The sequence below is a fragment of the Rhagoletis zephyria genome, unplaced genomic scaffold (assembly GCF_001687245.7).
Source record: "Rhagoletis zephyria isolate East Lansing unplaced genomic scaffold, Rhagoletis_zephyria_1.1 Rzeph_scaffold_00062, whole genome shotgun sequence".
In the NCBI taxonomy this organism is placed as follows: domain Eukaryota; kingdom Metazoa; phylum Arthropoda; class Insecta; order Diptera; family Tephritidae; genus Rhagoletis; species Rhagoletis zephyria.
The window spans coordinates 456,117-470,344 of NW_016157146.1; the positions used below are offsets into that span (position 1 = coordinate 456,117).

The 14,228-nt window shown below is 36.6% G+C and overlaps 1 protein-coding gene and 1 long non-coding RNA gene across 5 annotated transcripts in view; both read left to right on the plus strand.

The window, feature by feature from the left end:
- LOC108370636 (uncharacterized) overlaps positions 1 to 4,325 on the plus strand; it is a 16,841-nt gene extending 12,516 nt beyond the window's left edge. Inside the window, exon 3 of the long non-coding RNA XR_001848658.1 lies at positions 4,315 to 4,325. This is a non-coding gene — a long non-coding RNA (uncharacterized LOC108370636). The remainder of the gene's footprint in view (positions 1 to 4,314) is intronic.
- The window catches only part of Pino (protein pinocchio), a 197,415-nt gene that overhangs the window by 174,315 nt on the left and 8,872 nt on the right, over positions 1 to 14,228 (plus strand). The window contains exon 1 of one of the 4 annotated variants that reach the window (XM_017626003.1): positions 9,746 to 10,741. The exons of the other annotated variants lie outside the window; for them this stretch is intronic. The gene's annotated coding sequence lies outside the window, so the exon portion shown is untranslated. Of the gene's footprint in view, positions 1 to 9,745; positions 10,742 to 14,228 lie in introns of those variants that run through there. 4 annotated transcript variants of the gene reach the window in all.

Below are 14,228 nucleotides of genomic sequence, written 5' to 3' on the forward strand. Positions count from 1 at the left end.
GGAGCCGCTGTATTTTAATTCGCTGCACTATGTCTATACCGTTGTAAAGCTCATACAGCTCATCGTTCCATCGTCTGCGGTACTCGCCGTCGCCAACGCGTAAAGGACCGTAAATCTTCCGCAAAATCTTTCTCTCAAACACCCCAAGAGCCGCCTCATCGGATGTTGTCATTGTCCATGCTTCTGCGCCATATACCAGCACGGGCATGATGAGTGACTTATAGAGCGTGGTTTTCGTACGTCGAGAGAGGACTTTACTCCTGAATTGCCTACTCAGTCCAAAGTAGCACTTGTTGGCAAGAGTGATTCTACGTTGGATTTCAATGCTGACATTATTATCGGTGTTAATGCTGGTTCCCAAGTAAACGAAATTCTTTACTTTCTCGAAATTGTAACTGTCAACAGTGACGTGGGTGCCAAGGCGCGAATGTGCTGACTGTTTGCTTGATGACAGGAGATACTTCGTCTTGTCCTCGTTTACCACCAGACCCATTCGTTTTGCTTCCCTATCCAACTTGGAAAAGGCAGAACAGACTTCGCGGTTTTTGTTACCGTCGATGTCGATGTGCATACGCCAGCAATTGCAGGCTCTTGTAGTAAATTGTTCCTGAGCGGTTCAGTTCTGCAGCTCTTATTATCTTCTCCAACAGCAGATTAAAGAAGTCACATGAAAGGGAGTCGCCCTGTCTGAAATCCGTTTTGTGGCGAACGGCTCCGAGAGGTCTTTCCCAATTCTGACGGAGCTGGTGGTATTGCTCAACGGGCGTGGCAATTGCAGGACTAAAATTAGCAAAACGCGGATTTTATTGCTGATTTCGGCACGATATCGCTTCGTTACCAATATTTGTTCCACAACTTAAGATGAAGTCTCTACGATGGGCAGAACCCTAGATGTAACGATTTGAAGAAGTACAGGATTAGTCAGAATCACGAAAAAATGCAAATTTTTACAGATCATATCTCCAAAGAAAAAAGCAAAAAAAAAACAAATTCCTCGAACACGTGTGGGCTTATTTCATGTATAGAACCCATACAAAAAATTTGAAGCCAATCGAAAGTGTGACACGAAATTTGGTGTCCGATATGAAAAAGAATGTCTCATATGGGAGGAAATGCGCAACACCATCGGCCAACAAAATTCTCGAAAATTAGCGGGATTCTTAAGAATTTTCAAACCTGCCATTGCATAAAATTGAATGGGCTACATAAAATTGAATGGGCTACAAAACTGCATACCCAGAAAATTTTGATGACATGTTTTTGAAATTTGTTAAATTTTCTTTAACTGTACACAAAGTTTTGACTTATACGGTTTATATTATAGGATCTACTATATTTTTATAAAAAACAAGTAATTTTTAAACAAAAAACAAAACCGACTTCAATTCTCATATAAAAATTCATGATTTAAACCAAATTTATATGGGACCACCTGTGAGGTAACACCTTTCCTTTAAAAAAAGAATTATAGAAATCAGTTAACGTGGTCCAGAGTACATGAAAAAAAATATTCCGACGAATTTATAACCTTTCTCCTTTTTGTAAAATCGGTTGAAAATTAGCGAAAACAAGTAAAGAAGTATAAGTTCGGGCGAAACCGAACTTTATATACCCGGCGCAGATATCAAATATCGTCGTTTGAATTTTCTCTAAACGACCTTTGCACAGAGACATAACTGTTATAAGAGAAAAGAATAAAAGTCAATCAATAATCATTATTTTAAGATAAATATTTTCCGAGTCATCTATAATTATTATTCAAGGACTTATATTATAAAAGTCCTTTCATAATAATTATCAGAGAGATAAATATTTTTAAGTCTTCAAGACTTTTATTTTAAGACTTATATTATACAAGTTTTTTCATAATAATTATCATTGAGATAAATATTTTTAAGTCTTCAAAGACTTTTATCTTAAGACTTATATTATAAAAGTCTTTTCATAATAATTATGAGTGCGAAAATTTTTTTTAAGTCTTAAAAGACGGGACTAGTTCAGGAGTGTTTCAAGATTAGTTGGGGACCAGTTCGGGACTAGGTGTGGCCCAGTTCGGGACTAGTTGGGGAGTAGTTTGGGGACCGTTAGGGTTTGGTTTGCGACCCGTTCGGGACTATATACAAAATTTTTTCGCACTCATAATTATTATCAAAAGACTTATAATATAAGTCTAAAAATAAATAATATAAACAAAAAACTTTTTCATATACAACGCTTTTATAATTGGACTAAAAAGTAGAAAATAATATTTAATAATATAAAAATGAAAAGCGTGGGGCGCATGTAAAAGACCTGAATTGATATGAAGGGTAATATATGCATGTATGTGGATATGTGAATAACGACAGCTTAAAATCGATCACAAATTTGTACTTTCTCTGTAGAAATTTTAGGTCTATGTTATGTAGTTTGACTAAGTATTGTCAATTAAATCTAATGCTTTGTATTGCATGCGCCCCACGCTTTTCATTTTCAATCTCATAAATGGTTTATAATCTGCCTTATCCTGAGTTTCGCCTGAAAAAAAAATTCACCCGAATATTTGTCATCCGCCCATAGTAAAACCATGGAAACCAAAAGTGAAAAGTGAACCGGTTCGGGGAAAATTAAACTCATGATAAGGCTGAATAACTTTTGCTGAAATTTCAAAATCAAAAGTTATCAAAACAAATTCTATGGCACAGAAATATTATTTTCTACTTTTTAGTCCATTTATAAAAGTGTTGTATATTAAAAAGTTTTTTTATACTATTTATTTTTTACTTTTTAGTCTTGCCTGTATAAAATTTTGCAATAGATATTAAAATAATACAACGATATTAATAGATTGGAGCACACACAGGCATATACATATGTTTGTACATACATACGAGCACCAATTAATTTCATTTAAAGAAATGGCGTGTCGTTCATTTCCACTGTAGCGTACGTAGTGCCCTATGCATTACACTTATTTATAGGATCTTTGCAAAGCAAAGGTTTTATAGCAATGAATGGTGTCTGGACACACAACATTGCAAGTTGATAAAAACGTTGTAAAAAAGTCTTTGAAGACGTAAAAATATTTATCTCGATGACAATTATTATGACAAGACTTTTATAATATAAGTCTCTAAATAAAAGTCTTTGAAGACTTAAAAATATTTATCTCGCTGAAAATTATTATGAAAAGACTTCTATTATATAAGTCTTAAAATAACAGTTATCGATGACTTAAAAAATATTTTTCACACATAATTTTTATCAAAAGACTTTTATAATTCTTACGAATATTTGGATGACTTTTTTAAAACTCCACCATGCAATAGTTATTATTCTTGGTCACTACCATTGCATGATCAGCAAGGGTATTTTTCCCGATTTCAAACGTTTTTTTTAATATGCTGAGCAAGACTTAATGGAATAATTGAACCAACTTTGGTAGAAATCGATAAAGTGTGTACCGAGATACACCTTTTATTCATAAAGTGGACGGTGCGGAAAGTCTTTATCAGTCTTATTTATTTTTAAGAGACTGTTGTTACTATTAACTTGGAGTAAATTAGCGTTCTCAGCTATGTCTGAATTTTCCCGTTGTACGGGAAGTGGGTGTAATTTTATTCCGAATTGAATAATTTTCAACGAATCTCTTCCCCGTAACAGCGTTATTAAGTGCACCGAGTTTGATTGAAATTTATAAATCGGTTAATCGAGATACACATTTGTGTCCATAAGAGGGCGGCGCCACGCTCATTATCCGATTTCAAAAACTTCCAAAAAGAGTTTGATAAGGATTGGTGTAGCGGCTACTGAGATACAGCATTTCATCATAGGTGAGCGGTGTCACGACCATTTTCCAAAAATTTTATAATATTATTTTATACCAAAATTCTACTTCACATACTAATTTTCAACAAATTGGACCTAATATTTGCATACTAAAATATCGCGGTTTTTGCATTTTTCGAAAATACCTTTATATGGAAAGTGGGCGTGGTTACAGTCCCATTTTCATTACCAACCAACCTTGGATAAAGGGCCAACCAAGGGATACCAAATTTCGTTGAGATATCTCAATTTTTGCTTAAGTTATCGTGTACATTGATTCATTTTGGCTGTTACAAGCAACCGTTATGTGAACAAAGTTATAATACCCTTGTGCACAAGTGCGCTCGGGTATAAAAATGTATCACTGTATAAAAAATTTAAATAAAAAAACTATTTTCAAAGAAAAAAAAACATTTACTGCACGATTTTCACTGGCACTCACCGTAGCCTATGGTTCCCCTGGGGCCGCATGAACGTACTGTAAAAATTCCATAAAGATCGGTTGAGTACTTTGAACGCCTGTAAAAGACACACTTATACATTGTATAAGCTTTTATTATGTTTCACCTGTGTGTAATCAAATCTTGCAATCAAATTTTAGCCAATTTCCCGGTGTGCTATAGAATTAAGCTTTAAACTGACTGAGGAAGGTGGTTCGCTGAGATTGTTCATTGTCAGTGTAAACAAATTTGGAAATTCTTTGCCACTATAATAATAATAGATTGGTCTTACACATTTTTTAGTGTTTGGCCGGGCTTCTCCTCCGATTTGTGGCGTGAGCATTGATGTTGTCACATAAGGGGAGGGACTTACAGTTTTTCGCCGACTCCGAACGGCGATTGTATTTTTATGAGAAGCTGGGCGAGTTACAAATTGCATGTTGCTTTATATTTGTACAAAGTATCGAGTTCCTAAAAGCAAAATACTTTTAATATGCAATGTATCATGTCCTGGTTTACATTTCATGCGTTGTAGATACGCATGAATTGATCATATCGCGCATGAATAATTTTTGTAATGCTCAAACTGAAACAATGGGTGCATTCCAAAACATCAAAGTACAAAGTATCAGTCTCTTTTATTTCTAAACCTCGGTAGATTGTAAAGCCAAATTTACGCAACCACGGTTAGATGCTAGTTTTCAACTAGGTTGGGCAAGTTAGACTTTTCCTTCGAGTGTGGTTTAGAAATAAAAGACACTGATGCTTTGAATTTTGACGCTTTGGAATGCGTCCAAAGCAGCAGGGTTGTTCCACTGACATTGTAATATTGTGTATATATTTATCATCAATAGAAAGCAGAATGCAAATTGGAACTCGCCCGCTGTTTCATGGCAGAAATACACTCGGAGGTGTCTTTGCCTGCCGAGGGGCGACCGCTATTAGAAAAAAAAACTCGTTTTTTTTTTATGTTGGGTTGAACCGGGCTTGATCCCAGGCCCTGCGGAATGTTAGCGCTCACTGCTAACCGCTACAGCACAGCGGCCGACTATGATTCCACCAAATTAAAGGATCTTCTTTTCTGAGTATAAGGAGTAGCTGTAAATATTTCTCCATCGTTTGGGTATCTACATCACTACAAAAACTGGAATCAGTATCAGAGCTGTTGGCGATTTCCTCGAAGCATTGCCAAATATCCAGGGCTCGAATCGTCACATGCGATATCGTATTACTCGTCACGTAAAAAGACATTTTTCGGATTATGACATACGTGAACGTACTCTTTACCCCATTCAGCTTATACGACTGACGGTATCACGTAATTTTCTTTCGTATGGTTTTGGATCCGTGAACGGATGTTGCGATTCGAGCCCTGGTCTCGCTCTTCAATAGAAGCGAGAGTGAAGTTCACCATCGACCCAGATTTATTGATGTCAGAAAAGAAAACCAGTTTTGAAACGTGTGTCACAAAATATTGCAACAATGAAGCCTTACGGGGCGATTCGGGAATTTCGGTTCCGGCATTCAGTTATCCGGCAAAATCTCTATCCGGCACATCCCTAGTTTCATATTTAGAGCGTATCGAGGGCTTATATTCAATATCTTCTAACTGCAATTTTAACAAAAACTACTTTATGATGTTAGAACCCATCTGGGTCTAACCTCTCATCAGTGATGTTAATTCTTACTTTGCAATTTAATAGTACATTCTTGGCTGACTTCCAAAACGTATCAATACAATGTTTGGAAACTGTTATACTGCGGTATTCAAACTGTTTGTATATGCAGAGTTGCGACACATTGCAACCATATACATTGCATATTTTAAATATTCAATATAGCAATGAACAATTTTTCTAAATTTTCCATTTCTAAAACACCAATGCTAACCAATAACAAACGAAGCATCAACTTTGTTTCTGATGCGCTGATTGCTCCAGCGATGCGGTTCGATAACTTTTCGGCTGCGTTTTGGAACAGTATACATTGTCAATATTTTGTAGTTCGACGTTATGGAACCTTATACTTTGTACGTATGCAAAGCAATTGACGTTTTGGAAGTTAGCCCTTCTGTCAAGCGTTGCACAAGGTCAGCATTAATATCACCGATGACAGTTCGGTGGATTTTTATATCAGAAACTCATTTTTGTGAAAAGTGCAGATAGAGGGTATTGTATATAAGCCCTCGGTGTATTACTTAAATGGAAAAAAATAGCTCCACAAAATATTTAGCTGTTAGGTGGTACGGGGTAGATTTTTTTTTATTAAGCACTCATATAGCTTGTCTTTAAAAAATTTGTTTTTTTTTTAATTACTTATTATACATAAGAATAAGTGCATATAAATTCTACCCCAAATCTTATCTGTTCAAATTATTAAATGCAAACTTAACTACACGAGAACTACCGCGTTATCAGCTTTCGAAGCATAGGTTACAAGGTTTTATAGAAAGTATTGTGTGAAAGACTGAAGCCCACCGTCAACGAACTGATTGGACCTTATCAGGTATTAACAATACGTCTAATCTTGGAAAAGACCCGCGAGAATAGGATCGACACGCACCATCTATTTTTCGATTTCAAAGCCGCTTTCGACAGCACGAAAAGAAGTTGTCTTTATGCCGCGATGTCTGAATTTGGTAACCCCGCGAAACTAATACGGCTGTGTAAAATGACGTTGAGTAATACCATCAGCTCTGTCAGAATTGGGAAGGACCTCTCCGAGCCGTTTGATACCAAACGTCCTAAAGTCCTCTCTCATCGTAAAAAGATCACACTCTATTAGTCACTAATCATGACTGTGTTGGTGTATGGCGCGGAGGCATGGACAATGAAAACATCTGATGAAGCGGCTCTTGGAGTTTTCGCGAGAAATATTCTGCGAAAGATTTGCGGACTTTTACGCGTTGGCGATGGGGAATACCGTAGACGATTTAACGATGAGCTGTATGAGCTTTACAACGATATAGACGTAGTGCAGTGAATTAAAATTCATTGGCTCTGCTGGCTAGGTCATGTCTTACGAAGGACAGAAATGCTCCTGCTCTGAAAGTATTCAATGCGGGCCGCGATGCTGGTAACAAAGGAAGAGGAAGGCCTCCTCTGTGTAGGAAAGACCAGGTGGAGAAGGACTTGGTTTCACTTGGCATTTCCAATTGGCATCAGTTGGCACAGAAGAAAAATGACTGGCGTGCTGTTTTTGATTCGGCCAAAATCGCCTAGGCGGTTACAGCGCCAATAAAGAAAAATAAGAAGATGCCATGGTATTAAGCTATAGAGAAGTACATGTTTTCAATAATACTAATAATGGATTGGCGCTTCTCCTCCGATTTGTGGCGTGCGTCTTGATGTTGTCACACAAAGCGGAGGGACCTACAGTCTTACGCCGACTCCGAATGGCGATTGTATTTTTATGAGAATCTGTTGTTCATGGCAGAAGTACACTCGGAGGTTTGCCATTGCATGCCGAGGGTCGACCGCTGTTAAGAAAAGACCTTTTTTCTATATTTTTTGCGTTGTTGCTTTGACCAGGGTTTGAACCCGGGCGTAGCGGAGTGGAAGCGCGCACTGCTCACCACTACACTACAGCGGCCGACACACGTTTTCAATACTTCTTTGAAATTCAAAAACTGTTTCGCCATCGATTGCATAGCCATGCTTTCATCTGATTTAACCCATTTCCTTTTGACTTTACATAAAGAACTGTTAATAAATTTCGTGAAATACTGACGTCTGAGTTATTTTTGCACTAAATTACACACGAGAATTTCGGAGATATCAAAGTTTTATTGGAATTGAAATTGAGGGCGGTGTTAAATTCACGACTGAATCAGTCCATTCACAAGAAAACTACGTGCATATATGTACATAAATACACTTACGCATATATTATAAAATAAACAAGATAAAGATTGACAAAAGTGACTGGACAGAAACATGGAAGTAGGTGGATGACTTGGTGATACGGTGAGCTGTGCGGTGTGATCTTGGAAGCGTGTGGCGTGGTTTTGTAGTGTCGTCCGTCGATCCGTCTTATCACTCTCCTTTTGCTTTGCGCTCTTATCTGCATACAACTGTGTGCTTGTAAGTTCGTGTGTTTGCGTTCAGTGTCGGCATTTTTACGAGTTTTAGTTTTTTGAATTTTGTTTCTGTGCCTCATTTTCGTAATAAAAACCAAACAATTATCAACGCAAATGGGTTTTACGGCGCAGTAAACCAAATAAAAATCCCCAACAAATCCCAAAGCAAAAATAACAATACATTATGTATGTATGTCTGCGTGTGCGTATCTATGCATGTACATACCTATACCCTTGTGGTCAGCTGATTAAGTTAAGTGACATTTTTACAAATTTTGGCAATTTTGTTTTTAAATTTTAGGTGTGCAGCTTAATAGCTCATTAAATTTTAGTAGGTTAAAGTGCAAATTTCAAGACGCTGAAAAATCGCGTCCATATAAAAGAAACTGTCGAGCAACGCCGTCAGCCAAAAAAATTATAAAAAAAGAAAACCGATTTTCTGGCGTCTTGATATTTGCATTTTAGCCTAATAAAATTGAATGGGCTATAAAACTGCATACCTAAAACTTTTCTAAAAATTCTAAATAAAAAGTTTAACATTTTTTGGTGCAATTGTTAAAGTTGTAGAACTTTTGTACGAAATTTGAAATTCGAATTTGTGTGGTGTTATTTATGAAGGTTATACGCTAGATTTTTTTTAAATAAAATCATAAGCATTAAATAAGCTCAAGACAAATAGGCAAAACTGGTCAAAATGTCACTTAACTTAATCAGCTGACCACAAGTGTATGCGTTTTTCTTGACAAGTTGCATTGAACTTGTTGTTGGCATCATCATGCCAGGTACGCGTGCCCCACACTCATGACTGCCACCAATACTAACACCAAATTGGGATTCCGTTGTTGCTATAGCTTTTCATTTATCGCTATTCGTTTGGTATGCTTATTTCTCTCCCTATCTTTTTCTCGCTCTCTGATCAATTCAAGAAATTCGCATACATTCGTAGATAAGTATGTACCCTGCAGCAATTCAGACTCACCCTAGGTTAGCTCTCAGATAGTCCCTAATGTTACCAGCACTAGTCCCTCATAATTCCCCTGCCAATGGTTTCAACTGCCATTTTTAGCATTGGCGTGTCATTGGAGAAGGACCGGTCCAATCAACACTGACCGTAAGATAGTCCTGGACTAGCCCAATTTTGGAGATTTTTTTCGTTGGAGTAAGACTGCGTTCTGCACTTCACAGATGCTTTTTCATATTTCGGAAACACAAAAAAAAAATATATATCATTTTATAACCATGTTGCCTCTGACGCCATTTGAACCCGGACCCTCCTGAAAGCTAACAAATAGTGGCGAGAATCTCTGCGCACTGAGCTACAGCCACGCATGTAAATGTGTGTTCAAATGTTCACTTTGAATCAAGGCCCAGACCAAGCGATTGGGACATTTACAGGGTGGTGTTCTTTAATTTTTTTATTGAATTACAAGACAACACCACCCTGTCACTGCCAAACTGTACTTTTCGTCTATCTCTAGACCGATTCCTTGGGGACTGGTCGAAAGCTGACATTTTCGAAGCAAGAAAATGTCCAATTCTGACCAGTCAAATTTTAACCAGTGAAGTGCTGGTCCTTTACGGAAAATTGGCCGCCTGCAGGGTATGTACTACGCATGTAGTGGGGCTAGCGGTGAGCTGGCAGATCACTCATACCACCCGTACGCCGATGGCGCTTACTACTATACTCACTTCTAGCCAGACGTTGTCAACGACGCTTTCCGCTTCTGTGCGCGCCTTCCGTTTCCTAAACTCGGTATATGTAGCTGGCATTGTGACTTAAATACTTATACATATGTACGTATTTGAAAACTTGTATGCACGCACATGTACACATGCATATCATCGGGTCGGTTTACTGTAAAAGCCATCCAACAACCGTCGGTTTTGTACATACATATGTACATATATAGTTTGTAGCTAGCGGTATTGTGCGCGCAAAATCTCATAAAAGTCGGCCGCACATACCATATGATTTCAGTCTTTTGAGTTGAGTCGTGGCTGTCACTTCGTAGCATAGGCAAATATTCGTAATTTGGTAAATAACAAAACTGCTACAGATGAAAAACGGAAGCAACCAAGAATCAAATAAAGAAAAAAAATACAAGTAACTAAAGGCAAAGTGTGCTGGAAAAGTTGCGAAACTGTTCAGCAGAAAACCAAGTGTTCACTCAATACAATTAAAAAATTGAAGAAAAAAGTTTAGCATTTTCTTTAAATCGCTGACTTGATTGTGCCGTTGATGAAAATATCAATGCAATAAGCGTGAAAAGTGTGTGCGAAATTGCATCAGCCAAAAAGTTGAAAGAAGCGAACAGTTAAAAACTCGGTGCTAAAGTTTTAACCGGCAGAGCTGGAAAATTATTTACAAAGTGCAAACTTTTATTTGGATTATTCTTCAAACGCAATAAATAACTAAGTAAGTACTGCTGGGTACAAAGTTCGTTATTTATGTACTTAGGAATTTGAAGTTACTGCTATAACAGCCTCAATTCTTGAAGAGATATTTTTCGCAGAGTATGGGCTGTTTTTAGATGAAGGTGTATAATGGAACAAAAAACTAAGATATTTTTATGAAAATTCTTTTTCATATTGCCAGGTTTAAGATTTTATTAAAAGGCATATCTGAGTCAAATAAAAAGAAATCATTTACTATTTTCATCCATTGCCATCTTTCTTTTCCGAACATATGCATATTCATTGAGTTGCGAGAATGGAGAATGGTTTCTAAAACGTAAGTTAATCAATTTTAAATTTCAAAAGTTAATATCACTTCTTAGAAGAGAATTAGTTATTTCGAGACGCACTTTTCAAAAGCATAAAAAAATTGACTAAATGTAACTTGAAGACTCCCGTTTTCACTACCGTTTGGGTGTAACGATTTCAAAACAAGGTGCATTAAGCTATATAATGTTAAGCAACAAAAAAAAACAATACATAAACAGTTCACGACTTCAATGTAGTGCCATGTCTCAAATCAAATGTGCCCTCCCGTTTCCATTAAAATTAACCTCCTGCGTGCAGTATCAATTTAAATGCAAACTCAAGGAAACAAGCGAAATGCGGCTCTAGCTTGTGCGATCCGGGTTTAAATTAGATATACATACATACATACAAATTCGCAGCAATTTCTTGAATGCTATTTTTTCAATTAAAATACATGTACCCCTTCATAAAGCTTCTTAAAAATATTTGTGCATATACATATCGTCGTTTAAAGTACAAAACCGCGTATCGTCATTCTGCAAAACCGCGTAACTGACATTGGCTGCCAAAAATTGGATTTGCTCACACAAGCTCAATCCTTATCCATTCGTCCTGAAATAGACTAGGCAGATATGCAATTGCTTAATAGAAAAGAGAACCATTTTTAAATATGAGTGTTTTTACGCTCTAGAAAATAATTTCTAGAACTTCACATACGCGGTTTTGCATTTTGTTGATACGCGGTTTTGCACTTTAAACGACGATATGTATATGTGTATGTACAGTAATTTTAAAACCCAATATAACTTATGTCGGCCGCTGTGGTGTAGTGGTAAGCAGTGCGTGCTTTCACTCAGCAGCACCTGGGTTCCAGCCCTGGTCAAAGCAACATCCCAAAAAATATAGAAAAAGGTTTTTTCTTAACAGCGGTCGTCCCTCGGCAGACAATGGCAAACCTCCGAGTGTATTTCTGCCATGAAAACAGCTTCTCATTAAAATACCATCGCCGTTCGGAGTCGGCGTAAAACTGTAGGTCCCTCCGCTTTGTGTGAAAACATCCAGGCGCACGCCACAAGTCGGAGGAGAAGTTCGGCCAAATACTAACATATGTGTAAGCGCCAATCTATTATTATTATTAATATAACTTATGTATTATATACATATGTACGTGCTCTTGGAGTTGATGGTTTTAATGAAAGAATGCTCGTTGCATTGCTATTCGCTTTGATTATTGTACATACTCTCCATTACTATTTTACTATTAATTCAATTATTTTTCAATGTACATTTATATAAAGGAATCGGTGATAGTACAGACATGGGAGTGTGTACATACATACATATGTATATATGTACATTTGTTTGGTAACTGATGTCAGCCGTTACGGCAGAAGCTGTTCCTACTCCTGGGCCAATTAAAACGATATTGCGCTTGCAAACATTTCATAAGCTCAACAGCGTGACCAACAATATTACTGCCCACTCGTCCATCGGTCTCTGGTGCTGTTGCAGATTTTAGCCAATATACCTTTTTTAGAACTTACCACACGCTTTTTTAAAGTCAGTCAAATGCGTTTCGCTACTTGCTGCAGGCAACGTGAACATTTTTTGTAGCAAACCAGCTTTAAGACTCCAAGGTTATACCAACTCTTTTTCTTCTGACCAGCATTTATTCGGTGTGTGATATTTTGAATACATGTTCAATGTATTTTCCAAAACTACTCCTTAGATTAATAGTAATTTCGGAGATTTATTTTTTATGCGCCTTTTATTTTTATTCTCGTATGCAATTTATTGCTGAGGCAAACGATACTTTGCTGCACTAAGTACGACGTTGACGGTGAAGACGACGACGACATTGACGTCAACGGCCTAAACAAATATTAAAAAATAAAAAACAAGAAGAAAAACAAAACAAGTGATGAGCGTGGAAAGCAAGTGTGGCAGTGCTGCTGCCATCACAACATCCAGCTGAGCAAATTTTACGTTACTCCATCAACAAAGCAGCAAATCATATTGATACATACATACGTTGCAGATATCTGTGCTTCCCTTAATATTTGTATTAAACACTGACTAAAGCTAATTAGCGTTGGCCTAATCAAACTGTACAATTTTATATTCAGCTAAGTACGTAGTTATTTGTATGTGATTTAAAAAACTTCACATTCCACATTAGTCTGATGCCAGCTAGTCGCTGGGAAAATTAGCGAAGGGGACTTAAAAAAAAATAAATCATTATAAAAACATCAACCATTTCAAATGAAAATCAGTTTTACGAAAGTGTTAACCGCTTTTTACCAGTTTTTATATCGTGTACCCGGCTACGGCGAATAAGTAACTAACATATCTACTGTTTGCTTGGGACTGCTATAGTAAGCTTTACGTGTATGGACATACTAGATATGTAGATACATATGTATATTTGGGTGAATCACCAAAAAAAAGGTGCTTTTTCCAAGTTTTACTCAAGTGAATTTCAAAATTTGTAAAACTTTGTATGTCTTTCACCTTAATTCTTGGCTTTACGTTAATCCCGAGCTGTATTTAAAATGTTTCTTATGTAAGCGAAAAAATTTACTGAATGTAATTGGCCCATCTCTACTCAAAAGTTAACTGTAGTAAATAGGTTCATTAATATTATTATTATTATTATTGACTTATGGAGTTGTTGTCTGGGTTTACGTTAAGAGAGTTTTCGTACAGAATCATTTATTTCCATGTTACAGAAGTACGTGCATACTTATGTATTTGTATTTTGTACGAAAATTTTACCACTCAAAAGACATCAAATATTATTCAATCTTTCAGGGCCAGATGAAAAATTTTTCCTAAAGCATAACTCACTAATTAGGAAACTTTGAGGAGTTTTATTGTGTTTTTCATTCTAAAGCATTGCCTTTTTTCGATTTGGCTAATTTTATTCTTTTATTTAAAAAACAAAAATATCTGTTTAACAAAAAAACAAAATTGTTGGTATCGAAATAAAATAACATTATCAACAGAATTTTAGAAAATTAAAACTTCCGAGGTTGATTACTGTATAAATTGCGCTTCTAGAAACATTTTAAACGCTTGCGAGCTGTAAAATAATATTGCGATTTGCCTAGATATTTGGTTGGCTATCATAGCAATATATAATAATAGATTCGCGCTTACACAATACATTCTTTCAACGTACTTAACGCAAAAACAGCCCA